This window comes from Adiantum capillus-veneris, chromosome 4, assembly GCF_014529385.1.
Source record: "Adiantum capillus-veneris isolate H3 chromosome 4, ASM1452938v2, whole genome shotgun sequence".
Lineage (NCBI taxonomy): Eukaryota > Viridiplantae > Streptophyta > Polypodiopsida > Polypodiales > Pteridaceae > Adiantum > Adiantum capillus-veneris.
Genome location: NC_140934.1, coordinates 141,732,447 through 141,739,561, shown reverse-complemented (window position 1 = coordinate 141,739,561; position 7,115 = coordinate 141,732,447).

Sequence of the window (7,115 nt, the reverse complement as noted above, 5' to 3'; positions counted from 1 at the left end):
TAAGAAGGGGCACCTATTTCTAAGCTTGATTGTGCCCTCGGGGAGGTCACCTTAAAATTATGTGACTATCAAGTGAGCCAGCAAAAGGGGTTATTAACTTTAATTTTCCCTCACCTGTTCTTGGACTTACCTGTTCAAGGCCAGAAACCCAATTCCATAAGTTCTAGAAATTCAGGCCTTTTCCATTGTGTTGGTCTTTGGATGCCACCATTTTTTCGAGTAGGTTGGCATATTTTGGCTCCTCTTGACTTGCTTGTTGTATGTTGATGCTTCTTTGTAAAACAAGTCCTTCAGCTCTGATAAGGCTTGATGTAGCCTTTGCGTTAATTTCCATGAGAAGCGATTGTCGAGATGTGTGGGTTCTCTGTGATTGAGTCTCCACTAGCAATTTTGGAACCCATCTTGTTTTTGGTCCTTGTGTGACCGTCTTTGGCATTTTATCTTCTTCTATAATTTGATGGACACTAGGCTTCGGTATCCAAACCTGATGATTTTCGTTGTAAAAGCCTTGCTTTTGTAATTGATGATGTGGTATCCATCTAGAGATTGTAGCAACCTTCGTTGCAATTGGCTTCTGTTGGCTCTTGGTTTTCATTGCTTGCCTTTGGATAGAAGCTTGTGCTGCATGATTTCTCTTGGTTGTTCCAAATTGAGCTACACTTTTTGGTAACCATATTTGAGTGTTACCTTCATAAAATCCTTGCACTTCGAGTAGCTTGACAGGAATTTTCCGTTGCTGCACCTGTTTGCATTGTGTAGCTTGGGTAGCTTGTTTGAGGTCTGACGTTGGTACCCATACTGGTCGCATTGCCCACTTGGAAGGTCTTTCTGTCTTCCTTTTGTTGTTGTTATTTCACTTGCGTGAGTTTTTTGTATTCCGTTGATACCTTGGCTCGCTCCTTGTAGGACTTCTTTCTTGAGGTGAGTACATCCAGGCTGTTAGTTTAGGCTTTTTAACCCAAAAATTAATGTTTCCTTCAAGGTAGCCTTGAGCAGTGATTGACTCGTTTGATGCCACCCACCCTGTCACCTTTGATTGTTGAGGCTGAACTTGTGCTTCATGTATCCAAACTGGGTCTTTGACTTTGATGTGCTCTTTGGATACCTACATCTGGGTGACATTCTTTGGCTTCTTTTGGATGCTTTTTGTGATGGAAACTTTGGTTGATAGACTTTTTGCCTTGGTTTCCATTGCATTGTCGATGTTTTGGCTCTTGATGTAGAGGGTTCGCGAGAAGTTTGATGGAAGCTCGTTGAAGGTAAAGTCGTCTTGCGAGGTTGATATACTTCAGTGTTTACCTTTGCTTTACCTTTTTGCGTGATGGTTGGTTGCTCCTTTTTTGCATTGAATTGAGGTGCTTTTGGGGCTTTTGATGGTGTTGTTGCTGAAGATTTTAATTGTTGTCGAAAGAAGATGTTCCTCCAGCTTTCTGTTAGGATTAAACTCTCTTTGATATGATGGGAGTCAATTATGTGGAAAGTATCCTTGTACTCCCCAGTACTCAACTTGAGTATAGCTTGTACCACTCTGAAGCTAGGAATCGACATTTTTGAACTTGTGCACATGATGTCCTCTAGCTCGATGATTGGTGGCTTTCCCATCATGATCCATGTTCCATAAGTCATTAGATTCTTTGTTGCTTCTGGATCTATCATAGATGAACATGTGAATTTGAGTCATGTTTCTCCGCATATGCTGAATTTGATCATCGAGGTGTCATCCATGTTTTTGTACACAAGTTGGTCACGTGAAGGAATTTTCAGCCCCATCTTTTCCAGGTGCTTGCCCATTTGGCTCCATAGATGCAGTCTAATTTTTAGTAGCTCTGAGAGGTAAAGTGTGCATTGTATAGGAGAAGACATCAATTCATGCAAGATCTTGGTATCCATTTTTGGTGTGGCTTTCCACTGAGCAGGTACCCTTTTAACCTCCAATTTGGTTTTGTGTCCTCCTATGAAAGATGGCAACGTCTTTAGAGAGTGTGGTTTACTCTCTTCATATGCAACAGACCCGACATCCCCGTATAGAGATCGTATATCTCCTGGGAAAAATTCATGATCCATCTAGAAGCCAGGGATAGGTGCTAATTGTAAGGTAGCACTACCATGTTTTCAGTTTCTGATTGATTCCCACAAGGATTATGGCCACGGTTCTTCTTGCTCTGGAATAGGCGTCACTGCTTGTGAGCCCACCCCATCTGTGGTATTGGCTACTTCCCTTGTATCTAAAGGTGCCTCAACTCTCGAACCTCCTTGGTCTTTGTTTACAATACCCTGCCTCTCCAATTCTTGGACTTTATTGCGGATTAGCACCTCCGTTTTTGGAGCATCTGGAACATGTGGTTCCATAAGAGCTTGGGCCTTCTGGATGAGCTCTTTGCACATTTGCAACCTCTCTTTTTCATACCCTGGATGAGGGTACGTTAGCCATCTATCCTCTTGGGTTTGGTTGGGTTTTAGCCTAGCTTCATAAGCTTTCAAGATTGCTTCCAAAGGTTCAACCACTTTGTCGACCAAGCATGAACCTCCCGAGTTAGTCTTTGACTCTTTAGGTCCCTTTGTGTTTTTGTTCCTTTCTTGATCTTGTCTAAACTGCTCTCTTATTTGATTCAGTTCAGTTTCAAAAGCCGCTCTCTCCTTCAGCCTCTTCAATTTCATTTTGTCCCGTCTGCCTTTCCATGATCTTCTTCCGAAGCTTCTCACCGGTTGGTTCTCAAATTCTGTTTGAACAGGCAATGTGGCTTTTTTAGCTTGTTTGTTTTTGGCAGCTTCTTGAGCTTGAGCTCGAGTCATCACGTTTAAAGGAATGGCGGGTTCTACCTTGGATCCGCTTGAAGAAGGCATCACACCTACAACATTCATTGTTGCTTTCCCTTTGTAGTCTAGATTTTTAGCACAATGTTGGCGTAGATTGTCTTTACCACAACGTTCACAAAATACAAATAATTCAATTTGTGAACCCTTGTTTGGACAACTTTGTGCCCAATGATCACCTCCACACTCATAGCATGGACCTTCTTGTTTCATAGTTGGAGATCTAGCCAATGGTTTTTCTTGCCTTTTGAGGATGTTCTTTAAACCATACTCCTGATGATTGGCTATGAACATGAGCGTACTCGCATCCATGGAGTATTGGTTTTTCATGGGTTGTGGCACATACGTTGGCTGCGTGTAGTTAACTATCACTCTCTCATCATCCAGAAGTGGTGGTTGTTGCCCTAGCACACGTTGTGGCTTGGCTGAGTGTTACACCATGGAGTGGGGTGATCCCCTCCACAAGTATTACATCTCCTCAATTGAGATTGTCGTACATTCAGGTGTAGCCTTGGTTTATTCTTCTACTCACCCCCTCAACCACTTGTTCAATGATTGGTTCCCAAGGAGTTTGAACATCTTGCTTTGTGGTGGGTTCGCTCTGGAGATGAGGCACTACTAGCCGTGTTGTCTGTATCTTCAGTCACCTCTCCGTAGGCCTTGCAATTGTCAACTAGATATAGAGCTTCCCTAGTGACTTGGTTTAACGTTGTGCATCCTTTCAAATGTAGGTCCTTTTTTAGAGTTTCATTCCTCAAGCCCTCTATGAAGAGAACTGACAATCTCTCATCTTGCGGTAACTCTCTCACAGGACATCTATCAATGTATTGTTTGAAGCGAAGCAAAGCTTCCTTCACTCTTTCGTTCGCTTTTTGTTTGAAAGCGTAGATTTGGCACTCTGTGTTATGTTTGATTCCCCTTTTTGAGAATTCCTCTACAAACTCTTGTAAGAGTTTTGCTATGTTTGGAAAATCATCTCTATTTAGAGGTTGGAACCACGTCAAAGCCGTTCCTTCCAATGTTAACCCAAATCCCTTATACTGAGTATGGAAATTCGCAATTTGTTGAGCTCTCAAAACTTGTTTGAAGAGTGAGACATGAGCATATGGGTCCTTCAACCCATTGCATTTTCTCTCGACACATTGAGCCACTTCATATGGTCTCAATCATTGTGGTTCACCAATTCGTGGTCTCTTGGAAAAATGTCTCTCACTCTCTCCTCTCGTCTTGGAGAGAATCCTGGTGGAATTCTCTCTGATGTGTACTCTGGCATCGTTTCTGGCTGAAAGTAAGTAGAGATCGGATTACCCTTGTATGTGTATTGTTTTGAGTCAATTGGATCAACACGTTTGTACTCACGTCCATACTTATCTACCATCAAAACTTGCACTCCGTTGGCATTTGTATATGTGAATGCATAGAGGTTCTTATGGGTGGTCAACTCTCTAGCATAGGGCTCTACACACTTGTAAACGATATATGGATCCCCGTTTGTGAATCTATACAAGCCCTCATGATTGTAATATGTAAACACTCTCCTGGATTCATTGGCTTTGATGCATCTCACGTTTGGTTTGTTGATTAGAGGATGCCTCTCCTCTAGGTATTCTCCTAATCCCTCTGTTGAAGGCATTGCAGTGTTTCTTGCATTTTTCATGTCTCCGAGTGGAGTAGAGAACCCTAGTGGTGGATGATTTGTCATGGTCAAGACTTACTCAAAAGTCTCAAGATAGTCCTTGAGAGTCCCACTTTGGCTTAGTGCAACCTATCCCCTTTTGCCCTTGGTCCGGTCTCTCAAAAGTAAAAAATTTGTTACTTTTTGGTCTCTAGAAACTACTCTTGGGGTATCTTAAAAGTTTGGATCTAGGAAACCTAGTAAAATTCAACTCTTGCCCGCAAGCTTTCTTCCTAGCTATACTTGACTCAATTTGGAGTTGTCTATCAAAAGTTAGGAGCACTTTTAGTGAATTGCACTTGAAACAGCACTCAAAACAGTCTCAGGACCAGAACACAAGAACTTTGGCTTGTATCTTGGCCTCCCAAAGGTATTTTTAGCTCAAACTTGAGATTTGGAATGTCCTTAAGTATGTGTACAAGATCACCAAGTCAGATACCCCTACTATGTTGAGAGGTACATGATCGCGATCCATGTTCCCTGTCAAATTTTTTCTGCAAATTTTTCCAAATTTTTATTGTGTGTAGACAAGGTCATAAGCAGGCTATCTACCAATTTTTAGCAAATTCTGAGGTTGAGGTACATGGATCGCAATCCATGTTTAACCACATCTGGACTTGTCCTATTAGGGGTTTGTTCCTGACTTTCCTAACTATGTCCACAAGCTAAATCTCAAATCTTTTTGAATTTGGACTTGTTTTGACAGGCCAAATGGTCAATACTAGGTCTGCACAGTGGTTTTCTGTTTGTCACCTATTTTTCTCTCTTTTGACCCAATTTTGCTCAATTTTTTTCAAACATGGACTTGGGGATATGTTTTCTTGTGTAAACACTACTGATCTAGAAAGTTTCAGGTCAAGTTGTCACTATGGGTACATGGATCGCTATCCATGTTTGGAGCCCAAATTGACTTTTTTTGGTACCATCAGAATCAGCATGATTAGGAGACCCTATGGTATCAAAAATTTTGAAAATGGACCTCTGGATTGAAAATTAGGTCAGTTATGGCACTTGCTCAGAGTACTTGGCAGTTCTGGGCTTTTGGACAAGTTTTTTATATCCAAATTCACTTTTGAAAAGACCACTCGACTCCTTGTGATGGGCTCTAGCTATGGTGAAAATATGGTATCAATCTGTGACAAAGGAACATGGATCACGATCCATGTACCTATGTGTTAGATTGCACTGAAACTTGGCACACAGCTTGTCATTGGTCTCCTGATGCTAGATATGTGGTTTTTGTGTGATTTGGACTTGTTTAGGCTAGGCAAAAGTCAATCCCTAAGTCTATTTTAGAGTTTTCACCTTGAACAGTTTATGGAACTTTTGATGACTTTTTTAGACTTTTTTGACCAAATTTCTTTGAAGACTTTTGTTCACAATGGTCTCTGCTACAGGCTGGAAAAGTTCATGTCCAAAAATTTCTCAGAGGTACATGGATCGCGATCCATGTTCCACCACTTTTGGATCTGAATTTTTGGTGTGCTAATAGCTTATGATGTTTTGCTCCACAAATCTTTTTGAATTTGGATCAAATTTGCCCAACCAAAACTGACTTCTATAGTCTGCTGTGACAGTTTTAACAATGAGCTGTTTTTAGCTCTTTTGACCACTTTTTGCAACTTTTTTTGCATTTGGTTCTTTTGGGAAAATTGTTTGTCTATGTGTCAGCTATCCACTGTCCAAATCTCAGCCAAAAAAATTTCAAAATTTTTTCATGAGGTACATGGATCGCGATCCATGTTTGACCACATTTTGACATGAAACTTGGTCAGCTTGTAGTCCATGTTATGGTGATACTCTTCTCCAAATCTTTTTGAATTTGGCCGACTTTTTTCTAATCAAAAGTGAGTTCTTCTGTCTGCCCTGCGGTTTTTGACTAGTTTTTGTATTTGGCTATTTTGACCAACTTTTTTAAATTTTTTGACATGGTCTCTTTTGGCAAAGTTGTTCCAAATGATATCAGGAATGTACTTGTCAAATATTAGCCTCAAATGCCAAAAAGGTACATGGATCGCGATCCATGTATGGCAACATTTTTTCATGAATTTTGTTATGTTTTTTCTTTATGCCCTCTAGAAGCCAAATCTCACCTCTTTTTGAATTTGGATCCCAAAATCTCAAGATTTGCTCAATTTTTTGTTTGCAATGCCTGTTTTACTATTTTTGCCCTAACAGCCAATTCTGAAGAGATTTTTGAGTTTTTCTTTCAAGCAAACTTGATCAGAGCAGTTATCCACTAATGCTCATTGTAACTGGTCACTTTTCACCAAAAAAGGGGTTTTTGGGGTACATGGATCACGATCCATGTTCCTCCACAGATTCTTGCTAGACTTTCCAGATTGCTTCTAGAGAGTATGTTGATGCCTTTGATCCACAAATTTTTGAATTTGGATCACTTTTGAGGTCTCTACCATCCAATTTTCATAATTTCGGAGTTATGGTCGTTTTTGCCAAATATGGTTTTCACCCAACAAAAACAAACAGAACAGTACAAAATAAAGTCAAAATGAAAAATGAAACAGCACTCTGAAAGCATAGAGAAAATCAAAGAATGAAATGCTTTTGGCTATCTCACTCACAATCCTCTTTACTTCTCAAGAATAGATCTAGCAAGTCCTCGACT